This window comes from Rhinolophus sinicus, chromosome 4 (genome assembly GCF_057876585.1).
Source record: "Rhinolophus sinicus isolate RSI-liver-muscle chromosome 4, RSI-T2T, whole genome shotgun sequence".
NCBI lineage: Eukaryota > Metazoa > Chordata > Mammalia > Chiroptera > Rhinolophidae > Rhinolophus > Rhinolophus sinicus.
The window spans coordinates 107,644,177-107,665,721 of NC_142504.1; the positions used below are offsets into that span (position 1 = coordinate 107,644,177).

General features: G+C 43.2%; 1 protein-coding gene across 9 annotated transcripts in view; it reads right to left on the bottom strand.

Annotated features, from left to right (window-relative positions):
• The window catches only part of RNF152 (ring finger protein 152), a 72,862-nt gene that overhangs the window by 15,308 nt on the left and 36,009 nt on the right, over positions 1-21,545 (bottom strand). For 2 of the 9 annotated variants that reach the window (XM_074339877.2, XM_088798026.1), the window contains exon 2: positions 2,547-2,651. The exons of 6 other annotated variants lie outside the window; for them this stretch is intronic. The gene's annotated coding sequence lies outside the window, so the exon portion shown is untranslated. Of the gene's footprint in view, positions 1-1,482; positions 1,662-2,546; positions 2,652-21,545 lie in introns of those variants that run through there. One more of the 9 variants, XM_019729306.3, reaches the window with a different exon arrangement.

A 21,545-nucleotide genomic window follows, 5' to 3' on the forward strand; every position in this document is an offset into this window, starting at 1 on the left:
TTTTAATATCTATCAGATAATTATTTATATTAGGAATCAGGAGGTAAGGATTTTAGCTTTAATTCTGCCCTTAAGTAGATGGGTTACCTTAAGCAAATCACCGCTCCACAAATTTCAGTGTCCTCACCTGCGAAGACACTGGACTAAATGATCCCCTAGAGTATCTTCTGGTAAAAATAATTCTACGACCTAAGTAATTGCTAGACACTCCTGGGTTTTTGACAGCAAGACAGAGCTGTCAAGCTGTTTGTTCTATGCTTATTATACCTGACAGGCAATTTGTAAATATTATCTGCTAATGCTCTCATAAGAACGCACATTCACATGAGATAGTAGGCGTCTAAATAAATGGGAGGCAGCTTACGCTACAAGTTTCTTCCTTATGCCTTTGGTCTAATGAATGAGTCTAACTAGAGCTAACACCGTAACAAATGCCACAACATTGTAGTAACATCAAAAGAATAACTATTTGATGTATAATCAGTAATCTTCTCAGATCAAGTAAGATATCCCTATAACCTAAACGTGCTACCAGGTGAAGGTGGTTCCAACTCTTCTTTGAAAAGAAGCCGGCATGGCTGTCCCGCTCATGCAGAGGCCAAGGTTCACACAGGCATTAATCACACACACTGCCTCAGCTTGTCTCGCTCTGATCACCCAGTGACGGTGAAGAAAAAGTTGCGGAGACTCACAAAAGCAGCGAAGGGATAAATATAAAAGACTGTCAGGGGATCCCCAGGCTCCCTGGAGAGAAGGGGTGATAAAAGATGCCATCAGACAGACAGGTAGGCAGAGCAAATGATCAGTTACCCCAACTCCTAGAATTCTGAGTAGAGCTGAAGGAACTGACAAGTCAGGCACATAAGTAAAGCCAAAGAAATGGAAAACAAACCAAAATCCGAAGTCGTCCCAATGGTTGGACATCTACTAATGCAAAATATGTAGTGGGAGGACAACACAAATTACTGTGAACCCACCGTGTGCCAAGCATGGGCCAAGGCACTGGGGACACCGTGCCAAACAAGTCTCTGACCTCAAGGGGCTTGGATGTGCAACCTGCAGGAAGAGCCGTGTAAAGAGCCACTGGAAGGAGGAAGGGGAGACAGGGCACCGAAAGGAGACTCTTCCTCTAGTGATCATATATTTTCAATTGATCACGCACAGGGCTTAGAACCACTAAGCAAAGCACTATCATTATTTGTTAGAGCTGGAAAGGGTATTGGAACCCAAGGAACCCGCAAGCTGGTCCCAGAGACCCTGGAACGCAAGAAAAGTCAGAGGGAAGGACACCGAAATTTCCTTTATTTGATTAAGCATCACATCTGACCAATGTCGGCACCATCCTAGGCAGCAAAATGGGCTCTGACCCTCTCTCATGGGGGGTGTCATGCGGGGTCTCTAGTCCCACTCCCCACATCAGAACACAGGATATGGCGAGGCCAAAAAGGAACACCCACAGAGCCACAGATAGAGGAGTCATACCACTATATTCTCGCTGGCGGCTGGGTTGGCAACACAGGGAGCAAACATCTGCCAGTACCCCAACAAGGGGTCTTCTTGGCCAGTCTCGCTGGCGGCTGGGTGAGACACAGCAAGTAGGATCCACACGATCCGCAATCTGCCGTCCACTTTTCTGCCTGCCAACCAACCCCTGCTAACTGCAATCCCCCGTTCTAACTGCAATCTGCTGTGGCTAGCATAGCCACGGCAGTTACATTAGTGGTTAATGGCTAACAGGTTACAGCTGATGGCCAACTAGTCACAGCTGACGGCCATCTACTACCCGAGCCAGCACCTTTCCACGAGAAGCCGAGAGCCTGGAACCTGCTCTCTGGGACTCTGTACCCACACCTTCAAAAGATACAGAAGTTTAAGGTGGTATCTCAAGGCCATCTAAAGACAGTCCAATGCCAGAAATGCACAATAAGTCATTGTTGTGGAGAAGGGTTTGGGCACTTGGGTTGTGCATTAAGGACTGAGAACCTGGTAGGCGAGCTTCCTGGACAGGACACGCCTCTCTACTGCGGTCCCCACTACCCTGCTTGTCATGTGCAGGGCACAGAGGACTACTGAAAGCCCCAGACAAACTTCCAAGGTAAATATTTGCATTTTCATAACAAGAACCATGCATGTGCAGTCCCCACTCCTATCTTTTTACCCAACCACAAATTCTAGCACAAAGTGAAAACCTTAAGGAGATTTGTTTTTAAATGTTTTCTTGCTACATTTTATCTACATCAAGGACCCCACAACCTTTTTCCGTAAAGGGGCAGGTAAGAAGTATTTTAGGCTTCACGGGTCACATAGGCTCTTTCACAAATATTCAACAACTCTGCCATCAAAATGTGAAAGCAGTCACAGACAACAGACAACGTGTCACTGCAGTTTACAGAAACAGGCCCCAGCTGGATTTGGCCAATAGGCCACCATTTGCTGACCCCAGATCTATTCTCATCGGCCCTGCCCTTAATCCCCTAAACTCAGTACATTACTCTGGAGACACTGATCTTCAAATTAGCATATTGCTCTAACATTAGTCATCTTACCTGAGTTTCCTGTCAAGCTACAGAATGCAAAATACTCTTGTAGTGATTTGGGGGAGACCAGCTTTTACAGATGCAGCATCTTTTTAAATGACTGTTTCCAGGCAACTGGAGGAAAGAGAGTTGAGCAAAGAACATTAAAAATCACCACCATTTGCCTGTCCTGCCAACAGCAAGTACTAAGACCATTAGTAAGAACATACAGATAGACTTCCAAACTTTCTTCACACTTAAAAATGTGGATCTATTACTTCAACAACACGATCGATGACTCCAGAATTCATTATGACAGCTCCCAATCACAGGCCATCCTCCACTTGATGGAACTACAGAGACGTGATGAGACTGCCTCCTGATAGTCTGAACTCTGGATACAATTCTTGTGTTCATTTGACTAGTTATGGCAAGCCTCGACGGAGCTGAACAAATTTACCTTTGGCCAGGAGAACCTCAGCTTTACCCAGAATAGACATTGGGTCAATTCCCCATAAGGAACATTCGTTCAAAAGTGCCTCAGAATGTGTATTTTTTTCCCCTCAAGATTCTTCAAATTAACTGGAGAATATTCTATATTAAATACTTGAAAAGAATGGTACATTAAAAACCTGGTGGGTTTTACAGATCTTTCTTTGACTAAGTCTATTCAAACATCATTCATAAGATTATTCTCTCTGAGCAGAGTGTTTGTTGCTGCAGTCTCCCCACCTCCCCTCCAAATCCATGATTCATCGCAGGAGTTCAGCCTCAAACTGAAGTTGCAAAGATTTCCTAAAGGCATCCATACTAAAATTAAGCGCCGAGGGGCGTCAGCTGTCACTCTGCTCATTACTTCTGCTTTCTCTTCCTTCCAGCTGCAGTAACTCAATGAGGGTTGATTTTCCATTTAGGCAAGGTAGGAAGAAAAAAACTACAACCCCCCCAAACTCGATACTGAACAGTGGTGCAGCCAAGTGCCATCAGTCATTTCTCCATCTTTCCTAACCAAACAATAAGTCCCAAAGATTTCTCTCTTGCTTTCTTATATTTAAGTCACCTTTAATGTAAAGCTTATCAACAATAAAATGCACATATTTTAAACATAGAGTTCAACAAGTTTCAATGAATATACACCATGGTGTAACCACTACGCCAATCAAACTATTTCCATCACCCCAAAATGTTCCTTTGTCCATCATTCCTATCCCCAGCCCGGCCCCCGTGGGTGGCCTCTGTTCTGCTTTCTAGCTTTGAGTATTTAAAACCCTACCTATGGGTTTTGGTTTAGGGGGAAGTGGCGATATTCTGAGTGTACTGTCAGATGACCTGGGACCGTGTTTTTGGAAATAAGGTGTTCGTTCAACTTCGCCTTCATATTTCCCAGAGAAAACGCTCGAGTAACAAATACTACTACGAATGCATTCATACAAATATGTATTGAGTACGAGATGCCATTCTAGGTTTGGAGGAATCTAGAGAAAACAAGATGGGCCCTCCCCTGAAAAGACAGCCATGCTAATAACTTCAGCACAATATGATTTGGGCTTAAGATGGGGATCAGGTAGAAGTGAAAGAGAGAGCACCTGGGTCTGTCTGGAGATGCCAGGAAAGAGTTTTCAGGGAAAGGCGGCATTTTCACTTCAAGGGTGAGGACGCAGCATAAGCAAAGACAGAGACACCTGGGTGAGGCAGAGCGAGTATGGTTAGGGGCAGGGGCCAGAGCTGTAGCCTCCGGCAACTGACACAAATAGCTCTGTGGCAGGGAACAGTAAGAGTACCCACCTCGCAGGGTGTTCAGAATAAAATGCATTAACACGGGGTAAGCACTTAGAACAGTACCTGGCACCCAGTTGGCTCTTCCTGGTACAATCACCATCCGATGAGACGGAAAGAGAAGGCCAGTCTGCCGTGCAGGGCGGTGGGGTTGGAGGGTATTAACTTATCAGCCAGTGAAGCACAGCCCTTCCTTCCACGCTCCCAGCCCAATGGACAGGCAGGTGAAGAAACACGTGGAGGTTAAAACATGGCCTGGGCGATGCTGTTCTCAAGCAACACTGGAGGAAACAGCTGGGTCCCAAAGCTGAAATGGCACTTCCTCCTCCTTCACATTCCAGTTCTAATGAAGAGAACAGCTGTCCCCGCAGGCTGGGAAAGGCCAGGTCACTAGGTGGCAGCAGGGGCGGACAGCAAAACCTGACCCCCAAGGAGAGCAAATAGGCTGGGGGAGCAGAGAGGGAAAGAGAGGACGGAGAAGGAGGAAGGTGAGGAGGAGGGAGGAGAGATGAGGGGGAAGAATGAAGCCAAAGCAGGGCCCTTTCCCCTCCTCCTTCCAATCCTCAGTGAGAGGTACTAGGGCCAAGGGGTACTGAGCAAGGCCAAGGGGTACTGAGCAAGGCCAAGGGGTACTGAGCAAGGCCAAGGGGTACTGAGCAAGGCCGAGGGGTACTGAGCAAGGCCGAGGGGTACTGAGCAAGGCCAAGGGGTACTGAGCAAGGCCGAGGGGTACTGAGCAAGGCCGAGGGGTACTGAGCAAGGCCAAGGGGTACTGAGCAAGGCCGAAGGGTACTGAGCAAGGTCGAGGCCCCCAGGAAATGGCAGACGCAGCTCTTACGTTGTGGGAAAAGGTGGGAAAGAATGGAAGAGTGATTCCTATGGGGCAGTTCAGATTTTCTCCTGTAAACAGTAGGACCTGTCAATCATAACTACAGTATCATCACTTTTTTTCAACCATTTAAACCATTTGAAAGTGCACGATTCAGTGGCATTAAGTGCATTCATAATATTGTAACTATCACCCCTATTCCCAGAACTTTTCATCATCCCTAATAGAAATTCTGTCCCCATTAGACAGTAACTCCCACGTTCCCCCTCCCCCTGGCCCTGGTAGCCTCTATTCTGCTTTCCATCTCTCTGAATTTGCCTGTTCTGCGTCCCTCATATAAGTTGAATCATACAATACGTGTCCTCTTGTGTCTGGCCTACTTCGCTAAGCATGTTTCCAAGTTTCATCCATGTTGAACCATGTATCAGAGTTTCATCCCTTTTTTATAGCTCAGTGATATTCCATTGTGCATAAATTTTTAAAGCTCCTCTGGCAGCAGAGTGGAGACCGATTTGGTTCAAGTGAACAGGAGGGATGGGCATGGCTGGAATGAAAGCAGTGGGGGTGGGGGGCCAGGGGGGTGAGCAAAGGATCAGTGAGTGAGGGAAAGGTCCCAGGTTTCTGGTTCAGGCAACTGGAGGAGCACAGCTCTGATGAAGTGTATTCTAGCAAGGGGTCTGAAGGTTAGAGTTATCCAAAACACTTCTGAATCTCGAAATTTCCTATCTACTGACGTCTTGACTTCTATGTGAAATTTAGATAAATATTGGGAAACCAGCTTTACCACATAATTTTATTTATATGAAGTTATATTTCACTAATAATTAGACAACAAAGAGATAGATTATTTTCAGTAATAGGACTTCTAAAAAAAACAGCCGAGGGGAAGAGACTGAATCACAAATGTTTAAGTTTATAGCTATTCAACCTTAACAGAGTTCCATTCTTACCTCTGAAAAGCTACAGTAAATTACTTGTCAGACATTCTGTGGTTCCATGCTAGAGCTATTAGGTCATCACATTGTCAAACAGCCACTATCTCTAGGCCCACAGCCATGTCTTGCCTTGTAAATTCCTTTCTCTCTAATCACTGGGCTGTGATTACAGAATCAACAAGGGGAAAAGCTAGATTCACCATCTTTCCCTTTGTTACGGATTCAGTTTGAGCTCCTTCCTTATCCTCAATCATATCCTTACAGATGAATGAAGTTTGCTGACCGTGGTAGGTGGTACATAGCGGGCACTCACTTAATCAATAGCACCTGGATAAAAGTGCATGCCTGCCACTCACTGTTATTATCTTGAAAATAAGAATATTCAGCTTTCCAAGAATCCCCAAACTGAAAGGTGAGGTTATGGATTATCGCCAATGTTTCTCCCCATGGCTATGCACAAGTATTTAAGCTGCAAGAGGAAAAAAATTAAACACTTTCAGACACAATGCTTATCCCCTACTCTCAAGTTTTCTAGAAACAAAAACACTGTAAAAATACAATTTTCACGTCAGACAGAACGCCATAATTCATTGTATTAAAGATCTTTACATGTCAATGACCTCTATAAAAAATGTTTTCTTGTTAAATATTAAAGCTTAAAGGTCTCATCATCAAATAAAAAACAATTTACTTCCAAAACATTGTATTTAGTTATGTAACCCTTGAGAATACAAATACATATTCTAAATATACTAGTGTGGATATGTGTATAGTAGATATGTGTCATGATCTGTAAGTATATACATATAGACCACATAAAATCTAACTTTTTTTTTTTGGAAACTAAGAGATAGACAATTTCTAAGTCTTAAATTGGTTTTGTTATGGAGTTACTGCAAATATTCTTTATAACATCAAATATATTCAATTTTAGGGGAAGTAAAATAGCTGTCATATTTTTAAACAATTGAGAATCACTTAAACATCAGAATTAATCAGTCAACACTTAAATAGTAATTTCCACCAATGCAAAAGGTTATTTTATTCTATTTCTTTTTTTTTTTTTTTTTTTTTTTTTTGGTTGGGTTAAAGTCTTTCTAAAACATTTTGGATTTGGACCAGAAGGAAAATCTGCATTGTTTTTAAAATATATGGATACTTAATTTTTGTATGGATACTTAATTTGTGTGTTAAATACACATGTATACACATCTTAACTAAAACTACTTAAAACATAAAAGTATCTGTCTTTATAGTACAGAATGTTTATTTGTTCTAAGCTAGTATTTTCAGTTAAATAATTGATGTCTTATTTGTTGAAAACTGGTATCCCAATTCGGTAGGGCAAAAATATTTTCCCAAATAGCCATATAGTACACCCTATTAAAGCACTACACCTTGTTTAGTCTACCAATCACTTGTTGAATTTCAACTTTCATTTCACTTGCAAAAAATTCTCAATAACTTACCTTCTTAGAATAGGCACAAAACGTGCCCACTAATACTAAGTTCATATTTTCTAAATTACCCAAACCCTACCTTTGAATTTAAAACAGTCTGATTGAACGGAGCATGCATTTTGTAAGTAGAATGTAAATGAAAACAGTCCTTCAAGCCAGTAGACAAAATTGATAGGATTTTAGAAATCATCCCAATCTAGAGCTCGCCTGCCTGATAGGAAAAATGTGTTTTCAACTGCCAAATAGAAATTTGCTATCGCTGCCATTGCTGAGCCTTTGTCAGTGAGCTCTCATTTTGTGAGTTCCTCTAATAACACAGTAAATCTATGCGTATCTGCTGAATTCAAAATTTTTATCAAGGCAGAAGAAATGGTGAAGCACATCTCAAGTCCGTGTGTCACTAACTGGATGGCAGTGACCTTCCTCCTATTCCTGACTCAATGTTGCTACTAAAATTCACTGATGTTTACCAACAGACAAAAGGGCCATTTCCTTGCTTTATGTATATGCGAGCACTTGTCATAGCGACATAGCAATAACAGGAGTAAAACAGCAAATACAGATTGAAATGAAAATAGATTTCTCACAAAGCATTAACTGAGAGGTAGGTCACGGGACTCGGATTAAATTGGCTTATTGAGACAGCCAGTCTATTTCAGAAAAACAGTTCTCTGATGCTCTTGGTTATTGAGTAACTTAAAAGAAGGTCAAATTGCACCTACTTTAAAAGGGGAGAAGAGGCAGCAAAGCCTCCAAGAAATTCAGATCTAAGGTGATTCACAGGGCCCCACTGCTACAGCTGCAAATCCAATCCCAGCTTCCACCAGGAACTCCCGTCCTTCAAACAATCACTTTAATTGTTGAAATTCTGTTCCCATCTAATGGAATGTCAATGAGACCACAGACGCTCTCACACACGATTTCCTGAGGAAGTGATTCTAGAGCTAACATCTGTCTGTTATCTTGTCAGTTTGTTTTTCTTTAGCTAAAGGGAAAGACTCCTCGGGCTCTAAGGCCAAAGGGGCTATGCATTTTTAAAATTCCATCTATCCCTGAAACTGGATTATAATAAGCAGATAAAGAGACAGAAACATCGTGACAACAATTTGAAGAGATTTTTCTTTCTGTCCATCTATCCAGAATGGGGCGATACATCAGGCAGGTGACCGTCCTCAGTTATGGCTACTTTCATAATCAGATTGTTATTTGCATTAAAAAAAAATTCAGTTTTATCTACCAGATAAAATATCAAATACACTGGGAACACCAACTCCTTCTATTGTGAGTGTGGTTAGGAAGCCACCACTGCAAAACTGCTCTGTTCCACAAATCAGCAAGTTGTCATTCATGCACTCAACAATCCAATGCCATCCAATGATTTATTGAGCACCTACTATGCACCAGGCACTGGAACCAATAATGTGGCCTCTAGTTACTTTCCAATCATCTTTTTGTCATACCCTGGCTTGAATCCCATGCTCCAGCCACTCTGAGCCATTTGAATGTCTCTAAAAGCAACACAACATGCCTCTCTCACCTCTAAACCTTGGTACATGCATCATTCTCTTACCTTAGAAATGCTATCCCTCCCTTTTTTGGCCTGGAAAAATTCAGCCCCAATGTTCACCATCAACTCTTAGAAGTCTGCCCTTACCGCTCTAGCTGGGTTAGACAACACTAGTGTGATCTCTGCAGACCCCTTTCTATAATGATCATATTCTGATTACTTGTGTCTCCCCCACTGGAAAAAGAGTTAAGGGCAGAAACCTACACACACACCCCGTGGTTAGCCATCTGAGGGGTTTAATGGACTCCTGTTTCCCTGCATCTCCCCCAACGAGAATGAAGACGCTAAGGAGCAGGACCGATCTGTCTTGTATTTTTTTCCTCGGTACCTAAGCAATGGCTGGTATTCAGTCAGTGCTCAATAAAGGCTCATCGAATGAAAACTAATTGATATCAGGCCATTTGTAAAAAGTTAAGGGTATATGGTCACCAGTATTTGTAGGTAATTCACAAGCATGATAAAGTTCATACATTAACAGTATGCTTTGATTTACCTCCTCCTGGAATGGTAAGCTTGTTAAAGAAAAGAGTTACTGTGTAGGTAACTAAATATAGATGTTAAACTAGTACTTCTACAAAATATTTGAATCCATGACTCATAATGTCCACTGAAGACCAAATAAATCAGTGCCTGGGGCTGAAGTCCCAACATACATATCAGCAAAAAGCTCCCTGAGCAATTGTGATGTCAGTTGAGAGTTGAGAGCCGCAGATAATTCCTTACTCTAACTAAAAGGGCTCTGCAATCTACCCCCAAACAGACACTCTCAAATGTTGCTCTGGGGGAAACAAAATGGTAGGAGGAAAATGGGTCATTATCTAATAAAGCGATAGCTAACTTTGCCTGTTGACCCAGCAGTCCTAGGTATTCATTCTGGAAATACATCTCCATAGATACAAAATAACATATCCACAAGGTAATTCATTTCGCTATTACTTGCAATCACAATTATGCTGGAGTGAAAAGGAAAAGCCTAAATTCCCATTCACAGAAACTAAGTGATATCTGTCCACGCGATAGAGTAGTTAGACTGTGGCGGCACAAAAGAATAAAGATGTGTATGAACTGCTTTGGAATGACAGCTTGGTTATATTGTTAACTGAAAAAAGCAAGGTGAAAGGAAGGAGAGTGAGAAGATATATGTACTTATTTTTACAAAAATAAACGGGGGACAAAGCAATTAATGTAAATAGTCACCAGTAAGGGGGTGGGTGGGAACAGTGAGGAAGGGCATGGGACAGGCCTCTGTCAGTACACGTTTTATACATTTGTGGCTTTTGAGTCATGTACACAATTTAAATAGCTAACAAAAGTTAACTAAATCAAAAAGGATGAACAAAATCAAACAGAAACAGAGACAAGTAAACTAAACTCAAGCTGACAACATAAACACGTTCCTGTAGCTTTTGAACACAAGCAGTCTGCACACCCGAAGTGGGACACATTCTTTAACGGGAATAATAACAAAAACTTCCCAGCAATCTCGAACTTCACTTAGTTGCCTTGTTGTTGGTATTGGTGCCAGTGCAGTAGTAATTCTGAAACTGTTCTGTGTATACTACATACCACAACAAATAAGCAATTATATTGACGTTGTTGGGAAACAAGATTTTCTCACTGTGGGAGAAGGAAAATGAAAATACTGGAATGAAGGAAGGTGAGAAGGAACTTGTGTTGAATTTAAATTGGAACCATAATATAATCATGACTTACATGTAGATATTTCTAAGCTTTGCCCACTGAAAAGGCCTAGAAACAGTGACAGTCCAGCAATAGTGAGCATGCTTAGTTCCTAGATCTTGGTTTCTAAATACTGTTTCTCACTAAAAGGAATCCGAAATCCTTCGGAAATGGTTGGTTCCAGGTCTGGGGCAGGGAAGATACAAAGTGAGCCGGAGTCGTTCTATAGCACCATCAAGTAAGGAAGACGGGGACATGCCAAATGGCCACAGGAGATAGGCGTTAGCTTGAAGGTACTTGCACCGTACAGGTCAACTTTGGCAACATTGGAACATAGAAAAGAATGATGGTGCTATAGACTAAATGTTTGTGTCCCCATACCCCCCCTAACTCACATGTGGAAGCCCTACCCCCCAGTGTGATTGATGGTACTTGGAGGTGGGGGCTTTGGGAGGTAATTAGGTTTACCTCCCAAAGGTCATGATGGTGAAAACCCCCACATGGGATCAGTCTCTTATAAGAAAAGGAAGAGACCAAAGCCCTCTCTCTCTTTCTCTGTCATGTGAAGACACAGTGAGAAGGCAGCCATCTGCAAGCCAGGAAGAGGGTTCTACCAGGAACTGAATCTGCCTGCACCTTCATCTTGGACTTCCCAGCCTCCAGCACTGGGAGAAATAAACGTTTGTTGTTTAAGCCACCTGGTCTGTGGCATTTTGTTATATCATCCTGAGCTGAATAAGAGAGAGGTAATGTTTTATAAGACATTGTATGAAAAACAAAACAAAACAAAAAAAAACCCATCCCCTGGCTCCACAGTGATACTGAAAGGGAAAAAAAAAAAACATAGAAAAAGAAGGGGAAAGAGAGGGAGGGAGGATTTTTCTTTATTAATTGACGACTGCTAGCTTATGTATGAAAGACAACTAATTAAATTTTTAAAACCACCATTTTGCCATCTCCAAATGAAGTGACTGATTTAAGTAAAGATCATCCATAGATGCTTAAATTACTGGGTGAAAGGTTGTTAAAAGACAGGACATTCACTTACTTCGAAGTATCAGCTCACAAATTGCTTATGAATTGGTAAAGAGAAAAGTCATCTTTACAGTGGAGACCTGGCAGATATCCCCTTCACCAAAGAACAAACTGAGCACCGCCCACTAGTGGAGCAGACCGAGGCTAGGTGCCTCCAGCAGTCCCGCGGTGGGGAACACATAGCATCACTTACGATGTTCATTTTGAATTTAATCATGAGGGCATGAGACATGTAGGGCTGGAATGGGCTCCTCAAAACTGCCACTGTCAGGGAAAGAAAAACAAAAAGAGCAAGGAGACTGCTCTAGATGATAAGAGACAGAGGAGATGGGGTGACCAAATACGATGCATAAACCACAGTGGGCTCCAGGGTGGGGTTGGGGGATCTGCATACTAATAAGAGGTTTTTGAATATGGACTGTATATTAGATGATATTATTGAATTAAGGGTTAGTTTCTTGGGTGTCATTGATGATGTGATTTTGTAGGAGAATATTCTCAGATTCATGCTGGAAGTGTTCTGGGGTAAAGTGTCATGACACCTGCAAATGGTGCAAAATGTTAAAACTCATCTGCATTCCATCTGTTTACTTATTTCTTCTATTTCTAAGATTGCAGGTGTGAGAAAGCTTCAATACAGCTAAAGTAAGCCTCTCACACATCTAGAAAAGCTGCCAGTCACCCTTTAAACACTTGGGAAAGGCTCTACAAAAACGAAATGTTCCATTATGGGCTGAACTGTGCCTCCCCAGAATCCATAGGCTGAAGTCCTGTCCCCTCGTACCTCAGACTACCTCAGACTATGTATTTGGCAACAGGGCCCATAAAGAAGTGATTAAATTAAAATGAGATCATTAGGGTGGACCCAGATCCAACATGACTGTCCTTCTAAGAAAGGGAAATTTGGACAAAGACTAGTACAGCGGGAAGACCACATGACGACACAGAGGGAAGTTCGCCACCTGCAAGCTGGGAGGTGGCAGAGGAAACCAACCTACCAACACCTTGGTCTCGGACTGCCAGCCTCCAGAACTGTGATGAAATGCACTTCTGTTGTTTAGGCCACCGGTCTGTGCTACTTTGTCACGGCAACCTGAGCAAACTATTAACTGACTTTGTGCTTTTCTTGATTAATTTTCTGTTTTGCCAGGCAGAGTGTCTGGCTCACAGCGCCCAAATGCAGGCGTCCCTCCAGACCTCACAGGGGCGGGGGGCACGCAGGTCTTTCCACCCCATTCATCGCACAGGCCCATCTCCCATGCCCATGCCCTCCCCTTGGTGCCAGGACACCCTCCACCTCCTGGTTCCTGGCCGCTGTGCTTCAGTGCTCCCCCCATGTACCTGAAGGCTGCCCTTCCCAGCCCTTACACAGCTGGAGGCTCCCTCCCCCTCAGTCCTCAGCCCTTTTCAGCCGCTGTTAAACCACTTCCCATGCTGGGTTCTAACTGCTTCTTCACTCACAGTCCTCTCCCCAGACTTCGGTTTTTCTAGAGCAGGAAACACATGTTCCTTATCTTTTTTTTCATGTTCCTTATCTTTGTAAACCGCAGCACTTACGCACATGCTAGGCATTCATATCTTTGGTGAATTAAATTAATATGAAACACAAACAATCCTATACACTCGATTTCAGACTCCCCTGCTGGCTTTCCATCTACTCTGGCATGTTCAAGGGACCAGAACAGCAATCACAAAAACGACTCTAAAGATGAGCCGTATAACTAAAGGCACAGGAGTGATACTTAAATCATTATATTTCGGCCTGTACTTCGAGCCAGCATGATTTTCTAATGAATCTCAGAGAACCAAAATAAAATGAAATGCACCTCAGTGTAAGCTTAAACCAAACTGTCTTTCTAGAATAAACTGTTATCCTCCTTCTGGAGTCCCTGGCACCTCCCCCCTCCCCCAGCCAACTTGGTCCCAAAACATCTATTGATAGCCACAGAGCATCCCCTGACAGCACTAACAATCAAGGCTAGGAAGAGAGAGTAGAGACGCCAGGTACCAGGAAGGCATTGGGGGACCCAGCGAAGGACAACACAGACGGATGCACGTCTGCTGTTCAAACCCCACTCCAGACCCCTGCTTTCACCCCCACAGCCAGATCCATCAAAGTCTTGACCCCTCCCTTTCTCATGACTCAACTCCCTGCCTCCCATTTACTCCCTCCTAGGGAACCTTTGGCCTTTTTGTAGGTTATGTTCCTTTATCCTAAACTGATACTTCCCATCTGTTCGTTGGTCCTTCTTATTCCCATTGGAATCTGCTTCTCTGCTGAAGACAAGATAGGCTGCCAACTCATCCTCAACCTTCTTCACTTGACTGGTATTTGAGCTGACCTTTGCCACTGTCATCTACAACTTCAATAAACATAATGATTACCTATAGGACCCCACCTTGTTGCAAACAACAAATACCTTTCTCCCCTCCCCAAACTACTTGATAGTAAGTTGCAGACCTGAGGTCCCATTATTCCGGTATGCTCAAAGTATTTCCTACATAACCGCAGAACCACTCGAATCAGGATATTAACACTGGTACACTACCACAGACTCCACAGTTCAAACTTCACCAAATGTCTTTAGAATGCAAAGGGACGGAATCCAGGGTTACACGTTGCTTTCACTTGTCACGTTTCTTTATTTTTCTTCCATCTGAAACAGTTCCTCAGTCTTCTCTTGACTCATAACCTTGACAGTTTGGAAGCTGACTGGAAGTTATTTTGTAGAATGCCCCGCAATTTGAGTTTGTCTGATATTTTCTCATGAATACATTCAGGTTATACATTTCTTTTTCTTTTTCTTTTTTTTGGTGGGGAGAAGGTAGACATAGAAGTGATGCTGTAATTTTCTCATTCCATCCTAGTAAGTGGTTGTGTTATATTAACTTGATCACTTGTGTTTCCGGGGTTTCTTTAATCCCCGCTCTTTTATATTTAAAAACTATTTTGTGGAGAGATATTCTGAGGCTATGTAAATATCTTGTTCCTTATCAAACTATTTGGCCCACTAATTTTAGCATGCTTGGAAATTTGTTGTCTAAATTAATTATAACATGATGGTTGCAGAATCATGATTTTTAATTGTACCCTCTCTTCTACATTTATTAGTTGACATTCTGTGGAAGGTAGAATGTCCTCTTTTCCTTATTTATTTTATTCATATTAGTACAGACTCAGGGATTTTATGTCATTCAATGAATTATAATCCATTACTGCTATATTTATTTTGATGCTGAAAATTGGGAGCTCCTTTGAGGTGGCTCCCGCATCCTTCTGACCTGTGCTCATCCCTGTCAGCACTTCCTTGTGGCAAAAAAAAAAAAAAAAAAAAAAAGACTTAAGCTCATCTTATGCTTACCCTGCCCCAGGCCCAGAATCAGTTATTAACTCCAAGGAATTCATTCTTTTTAGTGCAGAATGGCTTTTAAAAACAAAGACCTGGGTAATAGGTGTGCTCGTGGCCGTTAGGTATCACTGCTCCCAGGCCCTGTCAAAGAACCCAGCTAGGAAATCTATGTACCCTCTGAGCTCCACCAGAGACATGCAAAGTCTTGTTCCCATGAAGCAGACAAGACTCAACATCAGTAGAATCTCCTAGGACCCTGAGACCTGGACTGGTCTGTCTTTCCTTCTTAACCCACAACCCAAGGAGCTGTGCCTGCAAAGAGGGGGTCTTGTCCCGTCTCTCACAGCTTTTCCTCCTCTTCCAAAGCCTCACGCAGTGCCCTGGGGGCTCCTCGTTCCATCTGTTGTGTCACCATTGATCTCGCTCCTCACCATATTACTCTCTATGTGTGCTTCTAACTTCTTGGCTTCATAGGTGGACTTTCAAAGTGCCTGGGTCCTAGGCAGCCCGAGAGCCAGTCCTGCCCTGCACACAACTCCACCCCAGCTCCCAGGACCCAGGACCCTGGGGACCTGTTTGTCCCCAGAGGAGAACTCCCTCTTTAAAAAAACAGAACCAAAAAAGGATTTACATTCTTAACAGTGTAGTCCAGCTTACTCTACATTAATTTCTAATGGATAAAGGAAGTTTTTGGTGGTGCAGCAAAGTGACACGTACCTTTTTAGGTTTGTGGGGGTGATTTTTGGTCCCAAGGTCGAAAATCCTCAGCTAGTTTTGCTTTTCTGAGCTTCTTTCCTTTCTCTACCTCGGACACCCGTTTTCTACAGGCATCAGTGTTATTCTTCCCTACTGATCTGCCCAGCTTCCATTCCCAGAAGCAGGTATGCATCTAGGTAACCTAGAAAAAACACACACGTCTTCTGGTTCCTACTACCTACTGCAGGAGCCAGATATGGGGTGAAGAAGTCCCACGGTGTCATGAAACAGCCATGCATGGGAAAGACGATCAGAAGTCAGCCTCAGACCATTGTAGATTCCATCTTCTGCTTTTTAGAAATTCCTACAGGGTTCCGGTTCCGGTTCCGTAAGTGATGGATGTTTAGTAGTAACATTGTCAGTCTAAGGAGCAGTGATTTCTAGTGGGTACTCATAAAAAGTGGACCTTAGAGCTTTCATTTTTCCAAGGTGGGAGAGGCACATAATAAACACCTCCAGAACCACAATGTGATACAACACTAGCTATTACAGCTCAAGGAACCAATATCCATGACATAGTCTTATCCACTAATAATAGTTACAAAATGGCATATCCCAGAGCTGTGCTGTGCGACAAATCTCATACTCTCTATATAAGAATAAATAAATAAATGAGTACAAGAGGGCCTAACATTTTTTTGATGTAGGGTAGTGAGACCTTTGTAACCATTCCTTTACTAGCCTAATGATTCTTAAGTTTTGGGGTTTACCAACCATTCTGAGAAAGTGATAGGGTACCCTCTCTGAGAGGGTAGAGGTGCAAAAAAACTACACATATGTACACAAACAGAATTGTGCCCGTGATTTCAGGGAGTTCCATCACTGAAGCCCCAGATGAAGAACCTCTACGCTAGGTCACTGCTTCTTAAACGTTAATGTACCAGTGAATCACCAGTGCCACTCTGAGTGGCATAGTTCCAGAACAGAGATGAACACACTTTTTCTGTACAGGGACCGATGGTAAATAATTTAGGCATTGCAAGCCATACAGTATCTGTTACAACTACTCAACTCTGCCCTTGTAGCAGAAAGCAGCCATATACAATACACCAACGAATGAATGTGCGTGTGTTCCAATAAAATTTTATTTACACAAACAAAAGGCAGGTTGGATTTGGCCTGGGGGCAATACTAGTAGGCATTACTTTAATGCCAGCACAGGGAATGTAACAGCAAATCACAGCACAAAACTCCGTTCTCATTTTTCTTACGGGTTCACATTTGTTTTCACCACAAGTGTATCATATTCACTTTGGTATATACTTAACCAGAAATTCCCATTACTACATTTTTTTTCCTACTGAACAGTTTGTTTTGAACAAGCCATTGTTCCACTTTCCAGCCGACACAACGAGGGTCAGAATAATCCCACATTATAAACATTTCCTGAAAGACCCTTTGTGGCCTAGTTTTCTAACTCACAGCACAGTTCCATTAACTGACAGCTGACCACATGCCAGACATAAAAGCAGAGCACATTCTCTTGTGTTCCAAGCAGCCCGTTTCGCTTCTGGAGGCCGTCGTCATTTTTTAACAAGCTTGGCAGCTGTCAGACTCAGGCCAACAGTCACATGGGCTTTGTTTTCCTGGAGACTTGTTTTCTCAAAAATTAGGACCTGCACCAGGCTCTCCTCTGGTCTAGCCCTTCCTTCCTGGCAAGAGGCCAAGTGCTTGCCTTTCGAGCGCCTTCCTGGGTGAGCTTCACCGAGTTGCTGTTTCCTGACTGGTTCTGGCAACTCACTTCAACCACAACCATGTGACTCCACAGAATGGAAGTGGTTTAGGTGGGTGTCCTCCCAGGGGTCCTGCATTTTAAAGTTCAGACCTGGCGAGCTGTCTGGTGACCTGCTCTATGGGAAGGAATGTAGAATGGCCCACGAGGTCCCAGGGGCACGTCGACAATCATTTCTGAGTGATTGAGGAAAACTATTTTCTTTTCAACTCATGCACACCCTAACAGGAAAGCCAGCTCCGGCTTAGGTCAATGGTGTGTTTTTTCCAAGTCAAGCCTCACCAAATTAGATAGTCACTTTCTTCAGGATTGTCAACTGTGGTTCAGAAACCTGTGGTACCTCGGTGTCCAAAATGCACAAGTGTAAAAACTCTACAAAGCACAAATGACGCTGATCACTTTGCATGAAAGCCTAAGTCAAAGTCATGAGCAAGCTCCTTTCATAAAACCTCATACAACTAGTCTGAAGCGTTATGAGTAATAGGACTTTGGACATCATAAAAACATACCCACTGCCGACCTTCACTAGGACACTCAACATGTCGATCTGGAATAAGTCACATGGGCCCTTGTGGTTTTTGTGTATTTGTTATTGCTGTGTGTGCATGAGAAACACATTCGGGACCGCAGGATAGTCACAGCACCATTTTTTACCTCGAAGGTAAGCTTCTTTTTCTAAATCACTAGCACAAATAGTCCAACAAATTATTCATCTTTCGTCTACCCAGTAACTTTGGGGGTTATGAGAGAATAAAAGTAATGCTCAACGGGTCTGTAGGTCACATGTGCTTGAAACTTGTATCTCCAGTGAGGTCAATAAGATGCAATGAAACTTGGTTTCTTAAAGGAATGTGCAAAATGCATTTTATCCTAGTTTTTAAAGGCTCTGATGACCTTTAGAAATTCATGGTGGCCTTGAAAAAAGGCATTTATTCACCTGCTCAGCCGAGTGATGACCGATTTATGTAGGGCAAATAACAAAGAACTTATTTCATTCATTTTATTCCCTGTTCCTCCTGAGGGCCATAAGTGGATATGAGGGCAGAAAAATGTTGGTGACCCTGCAGGGTTTTCACACTAGTAGGCAGGCTGGGTGAAGATGATTTTATTATTCACTTATAGAGGTGACAGTGTTGGCTGCGCTGGACAAGCGGGGGAACGCTAGGGACCTCAGCTAAAACCTGGTTAGACAATGAAGATGCTCTGGGTGCCAGACCTCTCGCCAAGCCCACATGCCAGCTCATGCCAGTTGGGTACACAGTGCATACCATTCAGGCTGCCACTCAAGCCAACTGGGCCACCTGGGAGCTTCTGTGCTAGAAAGCATCAACCTGTCATCGATGAAGGTGCTAAAGTTTGACGTTTACAGTCAAAAAGGTTTCTTCCCTTACAACATGTTTGGAGACTTTTCCTAGCATTTCATCTTCAATAGGGGGGCACATTCATCCTTGAAGACACTGCCCAGCGTATGTGATTCACCATCAAATACATGCACACTCTCCACCCTTCGAGAAACTGGCTTCCCACAGCAGAGGCCACCAGCTGTCAGTCCTCCCAGTGAAAACACTCCTCCCAGCAATGACTTCCATGTGGGGAACCACATACCCTCTCAGACCTTTCGCCAATTCTCAATCCAACCATGCATGCTTGCTCTTGTTCTGGGCTTTTTCCTAACCTTAAAAAATTAATAATAATAAAAAAATCCCCCCAAAACCATCTTGGAGAGTGGCTATGGTATCGTGAAATAAAAAGTCAAAAGTACGACAGTCTCCGTCCCAAAGAGTGGACCACTCTATGCACCCTAGACCCACTGACTTCCCTCCCCCTGCCCACTGCCCAGTGCAACCTCATCTGCTCCAATCTCAGCCTGACCTCGTGTCGTTGTTCAAGCTCTTCCTGCTGCCAAGAGCCTTCCTCCTTCCGTCCTTGGCTGGACAACTGTTTGGCTTGGAGGTTAAGGTCGGATGGTGGGGGCCCCAAACAGACTGATGCACTCCCCTCCTATCCTCACACTTTGTTCCCATGTAATTCCTTATTGAGTGTTTGCTAGAGCCTAAGCCCCCGGAGGATTTACTGCCGCCTACCAACACCGAGCACACAGCAGGCTTGCACCATACATTCCAGTAAATTCATACCGTGTTTCCCCCAAATACGACTAGGTCTTATACCGTATTTCCCCCAAAAATAAGACCGGGTCTTATATTAATTTTTGTACCAAAAGACGCATTAGGACATATTTTCAGGGGATGTCTTATTTTTTCATGTACAACAATTTGCATTTATTCAAATACAGTCATGTCATCTTCTTCTGGAACATCATCAAAACATACTAAATGTGTCCGTCCGGCTGACAGTCTTAACTGGGGCTTATTTTTGGGGTAGGCCTTATTTTCAGGGAAACACAGTACAGACATTTATGAGAGAAGCTGGAAGCAGAAGCTTCCTCTTCTTCAACAGTAGGAAAGTCAGACAAAGCAATGCACCAACAGCTAGAAGCACTAGACTGCCTGAACAGAGAACTTTGCTTGGGCAGAGCGGAGGGCCTAGACCTTGGAAATTCATTAATGCTCACTAATCCATACTGGAAGCTCAACTGTTGTCACTCACTAGCTACTTGACCTTTTGCAAGTCACTTAACCTCCCTGGGTTTCAGTTTCCTCATCTGTTAAGTAAGAACAATCACACCTTCCTCCAAGTATTGTTTTAAGGATTAAATGGGTAACTAGCAAGGAGTCTAGCCCAGTAGCCGGCACATAATAGCTGCTCAATAAACACTGGTGATCTTTACACACACACACACACACACACACACACACACACACGAGAAAAGCACAAGAAAGAGGTACCAGAATAACATTTAAAAGAAAAAAATCTAAACAGGCGGCAAAGCTTTGACACACAAGCAAATTGGGACTTTGCTAAACGTGCTATTTCCATTTGCATGAGGTCTGCTTTGGTGGCTGACTTGAAACCCTCATTGCATAATGCCATAACACGCAGCTCTGCTCTAAAAAAGGTTTGGTGCAGCTATAGTCAGAGCTGGTAAAACAGTGCCAACAGTCTCTTGGCTCAGAATAAATTCCCACAAGTGTCCTTGAATCTGTTAACTATGCAAAGATGGTTTTTGCATCAATGGAAAATATAGGCATTGTATATTCTGCCTTGAGGCTTACTCTCAAAATCACTACAGCCATGGTGTAAACATTTCTTTTTCTTAAAACACATCTCAGAGAAAGCCAGCCACCAAGCATGATACAATTTGAAACTCAAAACTATCACTCAAACATTCACAAGTAACACATTTGAAATCACCGCTGGGGTTTCCTGTAGACTTAGCAGAGTTAACCTGTCCAAAATGGAATTCTTGGTCTCCTCCCAGCCCACCCCAAAGCCTGCTCTTCCCAGTCCTCCCAGCTCAGTTACTGGCAACTTCCAACAGCTCAGCATCACTCATGACCCCTATCGCTGTCATACCCCATAGTCTTCCTACCCCATCAGCTTCGCCTTTTCAAAAATACCTCGAATCCAATCACCTTTCCTTTCTCCTCTGCCTCCACCCTGGGCCAGGCCACCACCCTTCTCACCAGTATTGGTGATATTCTCATCTGGCTCCATGTCCCCTCCTTTGTCGCCCTAAAGTCTGCCCTTGGTACTGCATCTAGAGTGTTATGACAACAGAAGTCAAAGCAAGCTATCACTTCCTCAAACCTACAATAACCACTCATTTCTTAAGAAGTAAAACCAAAGTTCTCACCTCTCAGATGTCGATGTGCCTTTCCTCTTCACCTCCTACAAGTCTGTGCTCAAACACCACCTTCTAAAGAGCCCTTCCTTAACCGCCTTTTCACAAACTGCAATACCTCCCAGCATCCCCTCTCCCCTGTCTTTGGTTATTTTTTCTCCAGACAC